Source organism: Ruditapes philippinarum, unplaced genomic scaffold, assembly GCF_026571515.1.
Source record: "Ruditapes philippinarum isolate M1 unplaced genomic scaffold, ASM2657151v2 ctg4848_1_1_1_1, whole genome shotgun sequence".
Taxonomy (NCBI): domain Eukaryota; kingdom Metazoa; phylum Mollusca; class Bivalvia; order Venerida; family Veneridae; genus Ruditapes; species Ruditapes philippinarum.
Window position 1 is genome coordinate 1 of NW_026857034.1, and position 20,435 is coordinate 20,435.

General features: G+C 30.6%; 1 long non-coding RNA gene across 1 annotated transcript; it reads left to right on the top strand.

Moving 5' to 3' along the window:
* The first annotated feature begins 4,570 nt into the window (after positions 1–4,570).
* On the top strand, positions 4,571–9,946 carry LOC132748598 (uncharacterized). Its single transcript, XR_009628285.1, has 3 exons — positions 4,571–4,691; positions 6,230–6,295; positions 7,509–9,946. It is a non-coding gene; the product is annotated as an uncharacterized LOC132748598 (long non-coding RNA).
* The last annotated feature ends 10,489 nt before the right edge of the window (positions 9,947–20,435 follow it).

Here is a 20,435-nt window from a genome sequence, read left to right on the forward strand (position 1 = left end):
TAACAAATGTACGGGTTTTACCATATTTAACGTTTACAAAATTTATCAAATTTAATTGAGAATTAACATAATACATTTTACTAAAAAAATCCCGCCCCGAACACCGTTCGATTCATGGAAAATCCCTTTTCGCTTTTAAGGGAATTTTTGTATAAAAAGATTTAACTGATTTTATTGAGGCTATATCGCAAATAAAAATGATTTTACGTAATTATTGAAAAAAAAGAAGGCCACTTACTTTTTGGTCTTTATCGTTTGGGTTTTAATAAAAATCCCTTTTTGGGTTAAAAAGGGTTTTTAATTTTTTTTAAATTTCCGTTCAAAACCGCCGAACCGGAATTTTAAACGCTTCGGGGAAAAAGCCATTAAGAAAAAACCGTTCTCACCCACTGCCTAAAGTAAAAAACATTTTTTTACTAGAAAAAAGGGGTACAGAAATTTTTAGGAGGGAAAATTTTGGGCCAAAAGGTTGACATGGGGCAAATTCGTTTAAAGGGCGATTCCCCTTAGGTTTTTTTATGAAATATTGCAATTTAAATAAATATGATTTTTGTTGTCTACATTTACATTTTAAAGGTGCTTTTTTTTGAAATTCATATAAATTTATACAATGTCATTTATTTAAAAAAATAATAGTTTTAAATAAATTAAGGGGACGTCTATCAATGATGGAAATTTTAGGGTTTTTTAATACTTACAATAAAAAGGTTTTTTAATTAAAAAAATTTTTTAGTATAAAAATTTTTTTTAGATAATTGGGGCAATATTTGGGATATTTAGGCAATATTTGGGGTTTTTTTTTGGCAATTTTGGGATTTTGGGGTTTTTGTCTCCCCGTCAAAAAATGCATTTTTTTATCAGTTTTTTTTTCCTGATTTTCCTCTATTTTGGGGTTTTCCGGGGTCCAGACTGTTTGGGGAAAAAAGCGTTTTTTGACTAAAAATTGGGTTTTTTTTAAAGCATTTTTAGCCGACTATACGAAGTATATGAGGTGTCTACTCGCCCGGGTCGGGTCCCGCCCAAAATTTTTTTTAGTTTAAATTTGGTCATAAAATTTTTTTCACTATAACTTGTATTTTTAAAGGGTTATCAACTTAAAACTTCAAAATATTCCTTTCATAACACATCTTATGTGAAATTTTTTCAATCAAAGCCCCAATTTTCAGATTTTTCCCCTTGTTTAGAATTTCCTTAAAAATTACTTTTTTTTACTGATACTTTTTTAATTTTAAGGGGATAAAACCTCTACTTCAAAAATTTCCCTTAATATATCCCCATCTTATGTGAAGGTTTTCGTAACTCTAGCAATTTTCAGTTTTATCTCCACTTAATTTTAGTTTTTTTCCTAAAAAATCTATTCTTCTTTTTCTTTTGTTTTTTAAAGACACCCATTTTTCAAATTATTTACTTTACATACCCCCATTTTAAATTGGGGAAAGGGTTTATAACCCTTTAGCACCAATTTTTTTCAAAATTTTATCCCCCTTTGAACTTAAAATTTTTTTCCAAAAAATTTATTTTTTTTTTACTGAAAATTTATTTATTTCAAAAGGGATAAAAACTTCATATTCAAATATTTTTTAACGTAATCTTTCATCCACTTTAAATGTGCAAGGTTCAAATCTAGAAAAAAATTTATTGCAAAAATTATCCCCCCATAAACTTAAATTTTTTTAAACTAGAAAAACGTTATTTTTTTTTTTAAAATTTTTTTTTTTTTAAAGGTACTCCCTAAATTCAAATACTTATCCCTTTCATTTTTAAACATTTGACTTTTTGGACAATTTTTCCCCTAATTTTTAAAGCAAAAATTTAAGATTTATTCTTTTTAAAATTAGGATTTTTTTTTAAAAAATTTTAATAACTTTTTATTTTTTTAGTCGATTTAAAAACGAAGTTAGGGGGAAAAGCTTTTCCTCCCTCCCCCGGGTCGGCGTTGGGTCCGGGCCCCGATTTTAGATTAAAGTTTTGGTGAGTAAAATATTTTTTCACCTATAACTTTTTAAATTTTTTTAAAGGTTTTTAAATTAAAAACTTAAAATAATATGTTCCTTATCATAAAACCCCATTCATATGTGAAAGGGTTTTTAACTCTGAAACACAATTTTTTTCAGTTTAAATCCCCTTGAATTTAAAAATTTTTCCTTAAAAAATATTTTTTTTTTATGTTTTTCCCCTTTTTTTTAAAGGATAAACCCTAAATACTTTATAAAATGTCCCTTTTTCTTTCCACCCCCATTTAAATGTGAAAAGGGTTTTCAAAACTCTAGCCCAATATTTTAAAAGATTTATTTTTCCCTTTTGACTTAAAATTTTTCCCTTCAAAAATTTAATATTTGTTACTTTTTCCTTTTTTAAATTTTTTTTAAGGGTCAACCTCATATTTTAAAAATGTTTACTTTATCATCACCCCCATCTTATGTTAAAAGGGTTTTCAAAAATTCTAGAAACCAATTTTTTTCAGTTTTTTTTCCCCCTTTTGAACTTAAAAATTTTCCAAAAAAAATTTTTTTTTTTTTTTATTTATTTATTTTTTAAAGGAAATTCAATTTTCAAAATTTTTCAAATATTTTAGTTATAAATCACCCACATTTATGTGAAAAGGTTAAAAAAATTTCTAGCACCAATTTTGGGAAAGGAATTATCTCCCCTTTAAACCCTTTAGTTTTTTTTTAACTAGAAAAATTTTATTTTTTTTTATAACTTTTTTTTTTTTTAAAGGTATTCCTAAATTTAAAATTTAAATTCCTTATCAAAAATTTAATTTTTTTGGGGACTTTTTCAAAAATCTTTGATGCAATATTTCAGATTTTTTTTCTCTTTGAATTAGGTTTTTTCTTTAAAATATAAAAAATTTTTTTTTTTTAAGGGTATCTACTTCAAATTCAAATATATATTTCTTATAATTAAAACAAAGGGTTGTGTAAAAGGCCCATAACTTTTAGCATGACTTTTTCTAAAATTATCCCCTTGATCTTGGAATTTTATGTTAACAAATATTTTTTTTTTTACTAAAAATTTAAAAATTTAATTTATACTAATTGATTTTCTTTTTATAGTTTTGTCTCCTTTTGCGTCCCGAATTTCATTAGTTCCCAGCTTCGCTTTTCTCCCTTGGGCAGCTCTTGTTTCTGCTAGAAATTACAATTCCCGCATCATGAATATTTTGATAGTAACAGTTCCCCCTATCGAAAGGGAAAAAATATTTGAGTGGTGATTTTAAAGTGAATTTTGTTTTAATTTTAAATGATTTTAGAGGGAAAAACACTTTTGGGCCCTTTTGGTTGTTTTCAACGCCAAATTTTTTGGGAAATTTAAAAATTAGAAAATTGGGGAAATTTTTAAAGTTATTTTCTATTGAGAACCGTTTTTGGTTTTTGGGGGGTAGTTTAAAATAAAAAGGAAAAAAACACTTTTTTGGGTTTTACATTAAGCGAATTTTTTTAAACCCAAGGAAACAGAAAACATTGTCTTTGTATGTTTATTTTTTAAGATTAATCCTCTTGATTTTAGGTTTTAAATTAAGGCAAAACTGATTGTTTGGGTTTTTTTATTTTTATATTTTCTACGTATTTAAAAAATTATAAAATTTTAATTTTTCCCTTTCACTTTTTTTTTTAAATTTTTTTCAATTTTTCTTTTTTTTTTTCCCAAATGTTTTTTCCGATCTTTATTTTTTTGACCTTTGTGCTTGTTTTAAAATCTTTCATACAAAAAAAAAAAAAAAACCCATAATGATGAGCCAAAAAATTTAAACATATTCCCCAGTTTTAAACTCCTTTATAATTTGAAAAAGTGCCGTACGGGAAAAAATCATAAAGCCCTTTTCTTCATATGTGATTTTCACGTAGGTTTAAATTTTTGGCTGGGGCTAAGCGGTAGGGGCCCGGGCCGGGTTTTTTTGGGGAACCCCACCCATACCCATGGGAATTTGGGAATTTCAGCAAAGTGTTTTTTCTTAAAAAAATTGGGGAAAATTAATGCATGACTGAAATTTTTGCAGTGATTAAATGGGTGAAACAATTTCTGTCCTAGGACTATATTGACATCTTTCAAAAGATTTAAGACGTATTATTTACAGTGAAGAAAGCCCTTATTTGCAAAAAGATTTTAGAGTTTTTATTTTTTGGAAAACTTTCAATGGGAATTTTTTTTCCTGTGGGGATTGGGAAATTATTACTATTTTCTATTGGGAGAATATGCGTGCCCAATAAAAGGGGGCTATAATTAAACTTTTTTAGTCAATATGTGTATTCTTTGTTCCTTTCTTACTTAGGAAAGGGGAAAAGGGCCCGAAGGAGGACTGCGGAAAAAAAATCTGTGGGACCATGAAGCCAAAAAAAACTATGAAAGTCAAAAATGGTTCAACTTACTGCTGAAAAAAATGTGGGTTTATAGGCACAAACACCTCTCAAAGTAAAAAAAATGTTTTCGACGTGCTTTTTTTTTTACGCTGAAAAGCCTGTGTTCGTTAAACAAACCCCTTTCAAAGTTAAAAAAAAAGTATGTTTTCCACTTCTGATTGTTAAAAATCTGCTGCCTGTTAAGCAAACACCTACGAAGTAAAAGGGAAGAATGTACACAAACACCAATCCTACTCGTAGTAAAAGAAGAAGATCATTCATTTCCTTCTGATGAGGAGGCAGCTACCCACTCTTTTCCAGTGTCTGATATATCTGATCGAATGAAGGGTTTGTAATATTTATTGTAAAGTTTTGGCTAGCAAAAATCAAGTTATTTTTTTCCATATAATGAATGTATGATGTGGCTTTAAACTTCAACATAATTTAAAGACTTATAAATTATTTGTAAGTAGGTTTAAATGGTAACTCATATTTTATATATTTTATAATTTAGATGTTCAATGGTCAGGACAATATTAAGGTAGACTTTCTGTAATTATGCTTTCCCACCACAAAAATTCTAACATCAGCCAATATCAGAGCATATTATCGATCATTTCTGGAACGGAATTTTTCCAAAATCTTGGGCATTAGGTTATTAACAATCATCTTTTATCACTATTTAGAAAATTACGGTACTAACGGTTAAAAATAATGTTAAAATACCAAAGATTTGTGAAAAATAACGTTCGGGGGAAAAAACCAATTTAATACAATATTGGCTTATGTTAGAATGCATTACAGTATGACTACCTTAAATAGTAATAGGTAAACCTTTATAGAAAATACTTATTTTCTAATAATCTTAAAGCTACACACCTCCAGATGAGCAAGAATAGTTAATGAAATTCAAACTTGAGAAATGAATGAAGAGTTAAAGTAAGAATATTCTCAATGGAATATTGATAACTTAATATAATATGCATATGATGACTGATTTTGACCGTATTTATCAACATATTATTTCTACTACAGGACAACACAGTAAGGGATATTCAACATAATTGTGACCTGTTTTTTGGTAATTAATGAGGATTTTAGTGTTGTTTGAAACGTGAAAATTAGTTCACTTTACAATATTTAACCGTTAAATTCATTTTCTCAATTTTCATGAAATTAAGCATGAATCTGGAGGCATGTCACTTTAAAGAGGTTCTGTAGGTATTTAAAATTTTTAATAGCCTTTTAAACACGCCTTCCAGATTTAAAAAGTAATTTTATAAAAAAATTGAATTTTCATTAAAATATTGAAAAAGATCAACATAAATAATTTTAGGGTTTAAAAAATTTAAATTTAATTGTAAGGGATGTATAAAAAGGCCATACAAATTATTACTAAAAATTATAAGTCAAAATATGCAAAATAACTTTTTGTTAGAACGGTTAAAATTAAAAAATTATTTAATAAAAACAGAAAAAGGTCTTTTTCAAAATTAAAAAAAAAGATAATAACAAAATTTTGAATTTTAATTTTTTTAAACTTTTTATGTTTGATTTTTCAAATATTTTGACTTCTTTAGTTGAAAATTTAAAAAATTCTTAAGAAAGGGGTTTTTTTTGAAAAAGGAACAAATTATTTTGGTATTTTTTGGAGTTGCCCTCCTTTCCCTTAGGGGTTTTTTTAAAGCTTTTGTATTTTGTTTAGAATTGGATTACAATAAATTAACTTTTTATTTTGGAAAATAAATTAATTGTTTTATGGGTTGTTAGTATGATGAGAAAAAAAAAATATATACCTAACTAATAATGTCAGAAGGACTCCTTTCGAAAAATAACATTTGTAAGAAAGCTGTTGCTTGAAAAAGTGTAATAAATTTATTCTATAGGTCAGAAGACGGTCTTGTTACAAGATATAAAGAGAGAGCCAGGGCTATAGACAAATCTTTCAAAGAGTAAGTTTGTAAGTTTTTTTAAACATTGCTTTAATGGTTTTGGGATGATTTCAAATTTGAATGAACATTTCTTATGTTGAAATGAATTTATCTAAAAGTATTCTTTGAGCAAGGATTTTATTTGAAGATTGTAAACAAAATTGCCCAAGCCTTTTCATTTTGTATGGAGTATGTTTCAAAGCATTTTATAGTGAACTTATGTTATGGAGAATTGATGTACAATCAACCTTACTCTGTTCTAAGTCAAGTTCTTATGGCAGAAAATAAAATATTGTTTGTTTCCCCTGCCGTTACCTTCGCACAAAAATCACAGCTACCAAAAATAGTATTGCCTAGCAAAAAAAGATAATATATTCAATCAAACTTTGTTCGCTCAAACTAGAAGGGCCTGTGCATTAAGAGATCGATAGTTCGAGCCAATCGAGGTTGAACTATTATCAGGTAGGATATAGGCTAACGGTTTTCCACCTTACATTGGTCAAATGATAAATACGTCAATATAATTGTTTTTAAGTATATCAGTTTATCAGATATGTCATTTCTTCTAAATATTTAGAATTTTTATCCCAGTGTTTTCAAATGCGTATCAATAAACAGTACACTGTGTTAAGTTCGTTGATTGGTTGAGTTCGATTAGGCAATCATTTTCCAAACTTGTTGAACAATATGTTATGTTTTGATGAATTTTATTTTAAACAATGAATTAATGAAATATATATAAAAAATTTACAGCAGCATCTATTTGTAGTCATTTACTAAAATAAACACACATACAAGTATCATTCTATAAATAGATAACACTGTTAAAATTAACCTTACATGCACCAAGGCTGTAATTGAAACCGTCCAGTTCTGTTCTGTTCGGTAATCAAGCGATCCGAGGTAGAACAATATATATTATATAGGAATATTATATAGGAATTTTGCTGGGACGGGGCGATGTTGACACTTTGATTTTAAATTTAGAAGTTTAGTAAGTTTGCTAAACATTCACAAATTTGGTTTGAATTCCATATAATTTTAGAATAGATAGAAAAATAATATTTTGAATAAAAAGAAATATTGTATTTACCTAACCTTACCTACTCAAACTGATTTGGGTCGCGGGAGGGGAAACACAGATAATGTTCAGGCTGGCCTAATTAGGAGTTTTCTTTGTTCTTATCTATACAAAAATTTAGATGTTTAAATCTTGCAAATTGAATCTTTGCAGGATATAATATGAAGTACTGAGGAAAAGATAAAAAGTAAAGCTTTCGTCCAGAGTGTAACTGGCAGACAAAGAGGAAGGATAGCTCACTCCATAAACCTGCAAAACAGTATCCGAAGGTCCTGGGTTAACTAAGGTCCTGGGTTAAGAGCCCCAGTCAGGTTGAACTTTATCCTCATTGTGTGACATTTGGCACTGATAGTGAGGTGTAAATGCCTATACGTCGGAGGACAATGAGAATGGCTCTGTAACCCTCGAAATATAAAGAGGAATTTCAATAAAGCACTGAGGAGATTATGGGACAGTCTGTTCACTTATTGGATGAGAAAATATGTTCGCTGCTGGATAGCTCAAATGGAAGAGTCCTGGAACAGTATTCCGGAGGTCCTGGGTTTGAGCCCAAATCAATCTGCACATTGTCAATCTGTGGCATATATAACATTTATATTTGATATTTAATTGCCATACAACTTATAAATGTAATAATAAAAACACATATATGACTGTATATTATCTGTGCATGGGAAAAAAGTAACCATTGCTTAATGCTTATGACATTCTTTATACTTTGATTTAAGTAGTTCGTATATTTGGTTTAACAAAAATTTTGATTATAAAATTTTAACATATTTTCCACCAATAAACCAGTAATGTTGAAGTAAAATATCTGTGTATTATTTCAATTCGTAATTCATTTCAGTGAAATGATTTGCATCTTATTAATTTTTTTTTATCGTGAACAGGGTCTATTTGCTTAATTATTTTTGGAAAGGAGCATAAACTTGCAACTTCCTCATTAAATAAAAAATACATCTTAAAACATGTTTACAAAAACCAACAAAAATTCCAAAAATATAGAACCCTGATAAAGTCATTGTTTTATAAATATTACACAGCTTTGATTGTATGCGTCCTGTTAAGTTTCTCTTAGTAAATTTTATTATTCCCATAAGTCCCTCTTAATTTAAAAATACTCAATTTCCACTATTATTGACCCACAGAATAATGAAATAATGCTTGTCTTTGCCATTTTTATTAGCTCAACTTGTTTTTGAAAAAAAAAATAGAGGTTTTGTTAAACTCACTTCGGCATTGCTGTTGCCTTCTGCAAACTTAATTCTTGACATCATAACTTATTAAGTTCTTGGTGTATTGTCTTTATAATTGGCCACACCAACCCTTGGCACAAGACCTTTTAGTAGACCAGACTAGCTTTGACTTTCATTCATAAGTGACCTTAAACTTCAAGGTCAAATGTCTAAATTTTGCTTGATTTTTAGCTCGACTATACGAAGTATATGGAGAGCTGTCCTGTCCTACTCGCCCCGGCGTCCGCGTTCAGATTTCAGATTAAAGTTTTGGTGCAGTAAAATATTTTTCACTATAACTTTTTCATTTCTTAAGGTATCAACTTCAAACTTCAAATATATGTTCCTTATCATCAACTTCAGCTTATGTGACATAGCACCAATATTTTCAGATAAATCTCCCCTTGAACTTAGAATTTTCCTTAAAAAATATTGTTTTTTACTGTTACTTATTTATTTCGTAAGGGATCAACTTCATACTTCAAATATATGTTCCTTACCATTAACTACATGTTATGTGACAAGGTTCATAACTCTAGCACCAATATTTTCAGATTTATCTCCCCTTAAACTTAGAATTTTCCTTAAAAAATACTATTTTTAACTGTTACTTCTCTATTCTTAAGGGATCAACTTCATACTTCAAATATATGTTCCTTACCATTAACTACATGTTATGTGACAAGGTTCATAACTCTAGCACCAATATTTTCAGATTTATCTCTCCTTGAACTTAGAATTTTCCTTGAAAAATATTATTTTTTACTGTTACTTATTTATTTCTTAAGGGATCCACTTCATACTTCAAATATATGTTCCTTACCATTAACTACATCTTATGTACTCTAGCACCAATATTTTTTTATTTATCTCCTCTTGAACTTAGAATTTTCCTTAAAAAATACTATTTTTAACTGTTACTTTTCTATTTCTTAAGGGATCAACTTCATACTTCAAATATATGCTCCTTATCATTTACCACATGTTATGTGACAAGATTCATAACTCAGTGGAGTCCCTTTTAAACAGTAGCTTTACATAGATTGTTTGTTGTATAAACATAATTTCCTTATTAGGCACGGAGAGTGAGACTTAACACATTATAACGATGCGGACAAATCTTGAAGATTTACCAAAGAACTCAAAAGTTCATTCATGTCTTCCACAGTGGCATAATTAAATGGCCATGCATTCTTGTGTGGCTCTTTAACTGGTATGGGACTTTTGTATTGCTTGCAATTACTTTACTAATTGCTTGTCTTTAAATGGTATATTGATAAAAGATCCTGTGAAACCTTCCAGTAAATGTTCTTTATCAGTGTGCAATATTTAGAATTTGTATTACTCTATTTGGTGATATTTATTTACAGGATCACTCTAAAATGTCTAAGATGGACCTGTACGTGCAAACAGACGGACAAACTATGGACAAGATATTTTTCATAAGTATTCGTATTACAGAAGACTCGAGCTTTGCATTGGGTAATTTTGACAGAATAACACCTTACGGGAAATACTCAAACTGTTCAGATATCGGAGTCGATTTGAAGTTGTGTATATGTAACAGCGATATTGAAGATATTCAAAAGACAGCATTAGATGACATAGATCTTGACAAAGTTTTAGACAGTATTCTTTATAACGATTTAAAAGAAAACATTACCTCTATTAGTATTAGTGGCAATGAGTGTTTATATGTAGTTTCTCAATCTAACAAAGCAGGGGTTGTTTATGAGGCGTTTAATAATTGTAAGATGCCATTAGTGCTGAAGTTATTTTTAAAACCAGTAAATCTTGTGCTGTCGACAGCTGATGAGGTACAGGTAAGAATGTTCCATGGTGATATAACGTTTTTAGCTGCAGGTGTTAGTGAAGTAAAGAATGGTTGGTCTTGTGACATCCGTCTTGAAGTCAGATCTTAGTTTACTTAATAAAGGTTGCACAACTTTTGTGATGAATTATACAGAAGAAAAGAGTTACACAACTTAAACTGGAATCAACCAAAATACTGGAATTGGCAACAATTTACCAGAATTATCCAGAATTTTTTTTAACAATTTACACTAGAAAATAATATTAATATGTTTCCTCAGATAGTTTATTTGCCTTTTTTAGCTGGTAAAATTACACGTCATGATTATGAGTCAATTGCTTAATCAAACATTTACAAGATATTCATTCTTTTAATTTACATACTTTGATATGATTTTTATCAAGATATAAACAAATATTCTACTATAATTTCAGACACATCAATATTGTTTTATGCTGTTTAATTGTTGGTGGAATCACTTATTTAGATTTTTGTATTTTTAGCTCACCTGTCACAAAGTGACAGGGTGAGCTTTTGTGATCGCTTTTCGTCCGGCGTCCGTCCGTCGTCCGTCCGTCCGTCGTCCGTCCGTAAACTTTTGCTTTAAATGACATCTCCTCATAAACCACTGAGCCAATTTCATCCAAACTTCACAGGAATGTTCCTTTGGTGGTCACCTTTAAAAATTGTTCAAAGAATTTAATTCCATGCAGAACTCTGGTTACCATGGCAACCGAAAGAAAAATCTTTAAATATCTTCTTTTAAAAAACCATAAGAGCTAGAGCTTAGATATTTGGCATGAAACATCTTCTAAAGAGTGTCTACCAAGTTTGTTCAAATAAAAGCCCTGGGGTCAAAATTGGCCCCGCCCAGGGGGGTCATTGATTTTCCCTATATGCATATAGTAAAAACTTAAAAAATCTTCTTTTAAAGAACTGTAAAAGCTAGAGCTTAGATATTTGGCATGAAACATCTTCTAGTGAATGTCTACCAAGTTTGTTCAAATAAAAGCCCTGGGGTCAAAATTGGCCCAACCCCAGGGGGTCATTGATTTTCCCTATTATGCATATAGTAAAAACTTAAAAAATCTTCTTTTAAAGAACCCAAAGAGCTAGAGCTAAGATATTTCGCATGAAACATCTTCTAGTGAGTGTCTACCAAAGTTTGTTCAAATAAAAGCCCTGGGGTCAAAATTGCCCCGCCCTGGGGGGGGGGTCATTGATTTTCCCTATATGCATATAGTAAAAACTTAAAAAATCTTCTTTTAAAGAACCGTAAGAGCTAGAGCTTAGATATTTGGCATGAAACATCTTCTTGTGAATGTCTACCAAGTTTGTTCAAATTAAAGCCCTGGGGTCAAAATTGGCCCCGCCCCAGGGGGTCATTGATTTTCCCTATATGCATATAGTAAAAACTTAAAAAATCTTCTTTTAGAGAACCCAAAGAGCTAGAGCTAAGATATTTAGCATGAAACATGTTCTAATGGGTGTCTACCAAGTTTGTTCAAATAAAAGCCCTGGGGTCAAAACTGGCCCCGCCCCGGGGGTCATTGATTTTTCCTTATATGTGTATAGCAAAAAACTTAAAAATCTTCTTTGAAAAAAAAACCCAAATAGCTTTAGTTTAGATATTAAGCATGAAACATCCATAAGTAAATATCTACAAATTAAAGCCCGGGGGTCAAAACTGGCCCTGCCTCAGGGGTGTCATTGTTTTTAACTATATGTGTATAGTAAAACTTAAAAAATCTTCTTTTAAAAAACCCAATGAGCTAGAACTTAGATGTTTAGCATGAAACATCTTCTTATGGGTGTCTACCAAGTTGTTCAGATAAACAAATAAAAGCCCTTGGGTAAACATTGGCACGGGGGGAGGGGGGGGGCTATATACAGGTGAGCGACCTCAGGGCCATCATGGCCCTCTTGTTTTGTCAAATTGTCAAATTTTATTCTATATATTGTAAAGTATTTTTAGAAAGCATCCAGCTCACAATTAATTTTGTGTTTTTATTTCTTGTTGTATCATTGAAACTTTCATTAGATTTTTGTTTGTATTTGCTTGGTTTCACGTCACACCAACACTTAAAATTTCACCAGCAATTGTATGATATTATGTATTACCTCAACATGTATAAAGCTAAATATCGGCTTCAAAAATTGTTGTTTTTTTTATTTACAAAAAGAACACTTCTAAAATTCCTATATGAAAAAAATGTGTTTACATTATGTATTTCCTTAAGAGTGATGATGGCACATGCATGTAATCATTGACAAACACATTGCTAAATGTTTAAAACCATACTTAAAATACTCATTAATAGCAACATAATTATTATAAATATATTGGTTATCATTTTAGTCTCTTTACAAACAATATTGATGTGTGTTAAACAGAGAAATTCTATTTTACATCCCTTTTGGAAAATTGACCAGTCACCTTAAGATTATCCAACCAACATAATTTTACTGTTTATAAATTAAAAATAAAATCATAAGATATATCTTTATATCCTTTAAAGGCACTCAACTGTGTTTTTTTTACATGACGTGATTGGAAATGGTATTTTTTTAGAGATAAATTTACCATTTGATTCAGACAAATTATTCCATTTTGAGTGCTTTACTGAATCTATGTAAGAATTTCAAACTTTGTCTTTAGGCTTTTTGACCTCAATTGAGTTCCTTGAAAGTTGCTATGAATTACCAATAGCCATGATCAATTATATGTAATATATAAACATCATAATCATCCAATAGATATCTAGCATGCTGTATTATAATGAATATGTGTAATATGAGGAATATTGACATTGTTATAATATTGAAAAACAAGCAAACTACAATGTATGTCAGTACGAAATCTTTGCTCAACTATTAAGATATAAGAAAAAATCTTGTTTTTGCAATTAGATATAGTTTTAAACTTGTTAATGAATGTTAAGTTGTAAATTTTGATAATCTTTGTGAAGCGCACTTAATGATTATATTAAAGATATAAAAAAATGTATTGACTTTATATGCAATTGAATATCTATTATTAATAAAGGTACAAAACATGTTTTGCCTAGATATGGCTCATCATTGTATATGTATTTATTTTGTTTTAAAATTTATTCCTATTTTTGCTTAAATGTATTTTATATAATTATACATATATGTGTATAGACATGAAGGCAGCTGTTTGTTAAGGTTGTCATGTTTTGAATCACTTGCTTACTGGACTAAAAGCAGTTCATGAATGAAAATGTTGAATTCTTTCAAGTGTGGAAGCTATAAAGATAGCTTAAATATTGATGGTGTTTACTGACCTTTGAACTTGCTTTTTCCCCAGAGATTATTGTTGGTTTTGTTGAATTTAAGGTCACATAATGTCGAGAATTTGATGAATAATTCATGAAGTCAGTTCTTGAAAAGTGCATGAACAACAATTTGTACAAATTTATGCATGAACTGTTCATGAACCTGATTCCATGAATCCAATTCATGAACTGTGTCCAAATTGTTGTTCATGAACAATGGCCAAATTGTTGTTCATGAACCATTCATAAACCAAAGCTAACTAAAATCAGAGGGCTGCATCCCCTGACACTTAAAGATAAATATACAAATACAAAAAGCTTTAATTTCCAGTTTTTACTTTATTATGACCATCTTCAGGTGCATAAAAATACAAAGCTAGAAATGTGTCATCACGTCAGGAATAATTCCACAATATAATTAATTGTATACTTGCACTTGGGACAACATAAAAATGATATGAAAATACATGTAAAAGTCACTGAGTGAAAGACATGTAATATATATCAGTAAACAGATTTCAAAAAGCAAAGTACAAGCTGTTCTCAGTTTATATTCAACACATGACATTTTCAAATTTTTAATATCTTTGAAATCAAATAAGCAGACTGTTTGGGTTTTTCATTTTATTATTTATTTTTACTCACCTGTCACAAAGTGACATGGTGACATGAGCTTTTGTGATCACTTTTCATCCGGCGTCTGTCTGTCCGTTGTCCTTAAACTTTTACTTTAAATGACATCTCCTCGTAAACCGCTAAGCCAATTTTATCCAAACTTCACAGGAATGTTCCTTTGGTGGTCACCTTTTAAAACTGTTCAAAGAATTTAATTTGATGCAGAACTCTGGTTGCCATGGCAACCGAAAGAAAAAACTTAAAATATCTTCTATTAAAAAAACCCAAAGAGGTAGAGCTTAGATATATGGCATGGAACATCTTCTAGTGAGTGTTTATCGAGTTTGTTCAAATAAAAGCCCTAGGGTCAAAATTGGCCCCGCCCCAGGGGGTCATAGCTTTTCCTTATATGTATATTGTAAAACCTTAAAAAATCTTCTTTTAAAAAACTGAAAGAGCTAGAGCTTAAATATTTGGCATGAAACATTGTCTGATGAGTGTCTACCAAGTTTGTTCAAATAAAAGCCCTGGGGTCAAAATTGGCCCTTCCCCGGGGGGGGGGGGGGGTCATTGATTTTCCTTATATGTATATAGTAAAATCTCTAAAAAAACCCAAAGAGGTAGAGCCTAGATATTTGGCATGAAACATCTTCTAGTGAGTGTCTATCAAGTTTGTTCAAATAAAAGCCCTAGGATCAAAATTGACCCCGCCCCAGGGGGTCATTGATTTTCCTTATGTATATAGTAAAAACCTTAAAAAATCTTCTTAAAAAAACTGAAAGAGCTAGAGCTTAAATTTTTGGCATTAAACATTGTCTGATGAGTGTCTACCAAGTTTGTTCAAATAAAAGCCCTTGGGTCAAAATTGGCCCCGCCCCGTGGTGTCATTGATTTTCCTTATATGTATATAGTAAAAACTTAATTGAACTGCACACAACTCTGTCATGGATTTTGATATGATTATGTTCCTTTTTTGGACAAACAAGTAGTTGTTCTGACAAGTAAAGCTCATTGTCCTGACAAGTAAAGCTTATTGTCCTGACAAGTAAAACTCATTGTTCTGACAAGTAAAGCTCATTGTTCTGACAAGTAAATTTCTTTGTTCTGACAAGTAAAGCTCATTGTTCTGACAAGAGATCTATTTGTATTTTAAGATACACTATTAAAATTTATTTTGACAAATAAGTAGACATTCAAGTGTTAGATTTTTCTTCATGAAGAAGAAAAATACAGATGTATAAATAAATATAGTCAAGGGTTAGATATTCTGATATACCATTATTTTTTTTTTATAAAATTGTTATAAGATATATGTATATTCTCTTCGTTATTGTTTATTTGTTTGGTAAAACGGAAAATACAGTGACGTAGATAACATTTATTTACATATCTGGAAAATTGTATAAATAAAAGAAATATAAAAAGAAGTACATGTACATTTATTTTAGATTTTCCATTGTTTATTTGTTGCTGGACAGTAACCAATTCGTAATTTCAAAAAAACTGGCACTAAAATACAAGATGCCGATGTATTATTACTTTGTTTGAAATAATATAAAAACGGCTGTAACCTGGGACTTCCAAATTTTCTATTACGTGTACTTTCTTGTGTGATTTTAAGACTTAACCATCCTGGGGTTCGAACTCATAGTCTACGGGTTTAGAAGCAGACATGAATCTCAAATTCAAAACTTTCATAAAAGGAGCGGTTGAAGGTTGAATTATTTCCTTACCAGAACTTTTCCGGATTAACAGTCATTGGTTACATCCGGGTGACCACCCGTGTCTGAAATAAAACACCGGTTGTTTATTTCAGCAACAGCAGCAGTTCCTAATAAGATTGTATGATTTTATATTCACCAAATTGTCCGTCTGTCTGACCGAGAAGACAAGGTGGTATTTTAATTAGGTAGTGTTGATATAGATGATGATATAGTGATGATAATAGACGAGAAAGAAAACACAAAAGCCAAAACTTATCTATTCGTAAGGAGGTGGTGTTGGCAGTTTTCACTCCGGATCACGTTAGTAAGCCAGATCGAATTTACCAGAGCAAAGTTCACGGTGCATATCCATATCGGTACCCTCTTTGCGAAATCTGCTGAAACGGTACCCTCTTTGTACATGCACAGGTCACTCTCTGCTCAAAACAAACCAGCGATGGATAACAAGCCAGTAAACATTCATTGTAATATGGAAAGGAGGTATGACACGTGGAAAAGATGTATACCACGGAACACTAGAATGTTTTAACTATGTGCTGATTTGTCAAGTGCCTGTTTTTCATGTACTGCAACTTCTCAATAAGCTACAAAAAATCGACATGTCTTACCTCGCCCATCACCTCGACATACTATTCGGGCTGAAATGAACCTGTGGCTTGATTATATATGAATCATACATATTTAATATGTTCATTTACATATCATCTTCGGACAAATAGCAGTACATTGTCGAAAACAAATGTAAAATTCATAAAAACACCCTACTTTCGGTTTTGCAGCGGCACGGGCTATCTCTCTTCATTTGAATTTTTATATCACAGGTACCTTCTCATTTTTAAACACATATAGGTACACTCAATGCACGACATATGCTTTTATTAGCGTTTATCGTTAAGTTTGAAATATTTACATAAAAGTAAGAAATATAACATACCTACCGATTGCATGTGCAAAGAGGGTACCTTTTCAGCAGATTTCGCAAAGAGGGTGCCGATATGGATATGCACCGTGTAGTTCAGCCACCGCATCGTTCCTGGACAGGCTGTCAATCAGTTTACCACCAGTACTAGTTGCCTTCACTTTATCAAGAAACTGATTACTTATGTTCATACAAAAGCAGTGCGAATGACCGTAGGAAGGATTTCATGATCAATCACAACGAAAGTGACCTGCGCCGTCCGGGAATCAACCCGGGTCCCCCGATTTACAATCCAACGCTCTACCTATTGGGCTTACCGGACGGCCTTTCTATTCGCAAAGACGTCCGTCCGTTTGATTTTATAAGGATGTTTAGAAACAACGTTTACAGATCCGTCACTCTGTCTGAGATGTTTAATAAATAATTAGGAGTTCTACATTAAAACCGGGTTACTGATCCGTATTCCAGATTGCATTTATCGGCAATTGATTATATCCTTTTTGTTTGGTATAGCCATTAAACATAATTGCATTTAAAATATTCATTATTCAGAACAAATAATATGTGATACCAACTCCTGTTTGGTATTCATTCTGAATGGCTCAATTTTAATCTATAATTATATACTTAAATTTTAATTGTCCTTACACATTCCTCCTATACACTTGTGTTCTTCGAACTTCAGCAAGGGAGCATCACAATTATCGTGTCAGTGCACGCGACAAAGTTACTATTTAAGGTATGTGAAAAAAAAATTGAATAAAAACAAATAAAACAATGAGTACCTGTCACCGTTTTATAAGTTTTTAGTTAAGATTGAGGTTTTCAAAGAACTGAAAGATTTTTTTTAGAAACAATACTATGTTATGGGGGAGATATTTAGATCCTTCATTTTATTCCTTACTTTATTTATTTATGATAAATTGAAGGACAATATACACGTATCTTAGGATTACATCTCTGTGGAAACTATTTATTGTTCTACAGTTATAATAATCAGTTAAGAGCAATAATTATATAGACCGGGGCATAGTAATAATCACTAAAAAGTTAACACCGAATCGGATTGGTACTTATAAACTATACATGCATAAAAAGGAGACCGAGTAATATGTTACACAGGTGTGATTAATAAATGAATAAAGTTAAATCATAAAAGTGAAAATGATGATTCGTTAAAAAAATATAACGGGGAGAGATAATACAGGTAAAGCATTATGTTTACTTTAAGTTAAAACTTGCAAGATGTTAAAATCCTTAGATAAATTGTCGGTATTTAGTTAGAACTTGTTTGTTATTTTAATTTATTTTATGCTTTTCAGTGGATTACTAATTTATCCGTGAAAATTATATTTGATAATTTCACAGTAAAAATTATCAAAATATAATTTCACACTTTTCAGTGACGAAACTACTTTTTAAAGATTTTCCCCATGTGGTACCTCAATTTTATTTTTGCTGACAATTCTGACAATGCCAGGCTGTTTAAAGAGAAAGTAAAGCTGAAATTGATAAATAACTTGAATGTCAAAAGTAATAAACAGAAGAAAACTTACTTCTATTCATACTAATCACCAAATTTCGTCTCTAAATTTTTTTGTCTCAATTTTTACAGTCTGAAAAATACATTCCTTCCACATGCAAAACTGCTCTTGATAACATTTGGGCATATTAAAGTATCCTACGAGCAATAACTGTCGTGTGCTTTATGAAAAATTGGAAAGAAATGGCAGTCATCCTCTCGTAGAATAAGTAAACTACCCAGCGTTCCTGAGCCAGCTTCCAAGTTTTCCATTTTTCTATCTGCATTTTGAATGTTTTTACACCTGTCAACACTTATTTTTTGTCTGTTACAATCCTCAAATAAGTTTTCTTTCTTTTAAAAAGGTGTATGACTAACAAATCCAAATGATATCCCTCTGAATCAAACACAATTATTTTCCTCCCGCTGCCGCTTACATTAAACAAAGCCAGGTTTAATATAAATTCGCAGTAAGTAACAGAAATTTGAATGGATGGTTGGACTTTTTCTCTTACAAGAATTGTTTGTTTTTATTATTAAAACAAGCAAACGTTCATATTTTTTTAATAAAATGAATAATATCACCGTCATTTATCGTTGATTGCCGAACTTATTTTCAGCTCAAGACTTCTTGTAATTAATGAGAAATTCCGACTAAATGAGGCCTTCAATGGGGAAATATTAAAGTTGATATTATGGAAATTTCGTTTTAACTTGTTTTTAAGCATAAAATAAAAAGAAAATTTGTTTGTTTGTTGTGTAAAATGTAATTTTATTTCATCTCGTGAACTTTAAAAACAGTATACTGAGAATACTGTTTTTAAAGCCCACTCGATGAAATAAAATTTCATCTTACACACAAACAAACAAATATCCTCAATATCTTCATTTCTAAAATACATCATTATATATTTAAAAGTTGTTTACTATCTGTAGTGACTGTGTTTAGTACTTGATTATTATTTTAGTCTTTCTTTATTTCAATCGGGTTAAGTCAGCATTTAGAAATTGTTGTTTTCCTAAATCTCACGTTAATAACATTGATTTGAAAAAAGATCAATCTCTCTTTCTCCAAAACTTCATAAATATGCGAAGTATTGAAATAATGTGATACAAGTGCAGTATTTCAAAAAGCATCTCCCAGGGATCGAACCCACACCAGAGAGGTTAAATCGGCAAATAATAGTAAATCGACTGTTATAAAAATAATTTCAAATACTAAATTTGTAAGAGTTTTGACACATGATACAAGATGTAAGGGAAGCTTAATCATTAAAGTTTAATTTAGCACCTAAAACTCACTTTTAAAAGATGAAAATTACAATTTTTGACCAGTGTTTTTGTAGTATATACAAATGTTTTCCGACGGACTCCTTGACAGTTATTACAAGAACTGCCGAGAAGTTATCATAAGAACTCAAACCCTCATGCAACCGTGTCCCTGTAGTTATCAGACTCGAACCCAAGTTTCCTGGTATAAGAGACAGGAATCATATCACTAGACAATTCATTTTATTTACCGACGGCCCACTCCCAACCACAAAGGGGAGAAAGGATAAGTAAAAAAAAGGAACTGGCTTGGAGATTATAAAACTTTTTTTTTTCTGAAATCAGTCTCGAATCTCAGGATTTCATTGGTTAATATTATTCTGGCTTTTGACAAATCAAACACCTGATATCTGAGCAAAAGCATACGAGGGATATTCTTTATAACATTAAACTTTGGTGCGTGAATTTGTAAATGAATTTAACCAGATACCTTTTTAGTAGGACTACTTTTTGAACTGTTGATTAACATTTAACTATTAAACTTGTAAAATATCAGACAATATCCAATTGACAATGCACTTTATTTAAATAATTAGTAAACTATTTATAACCAAATTTGTATAGATACGTGATTGCTTTAGCACGATTCGTTTTGAATCAATATTTCACTTTTCACTCTGT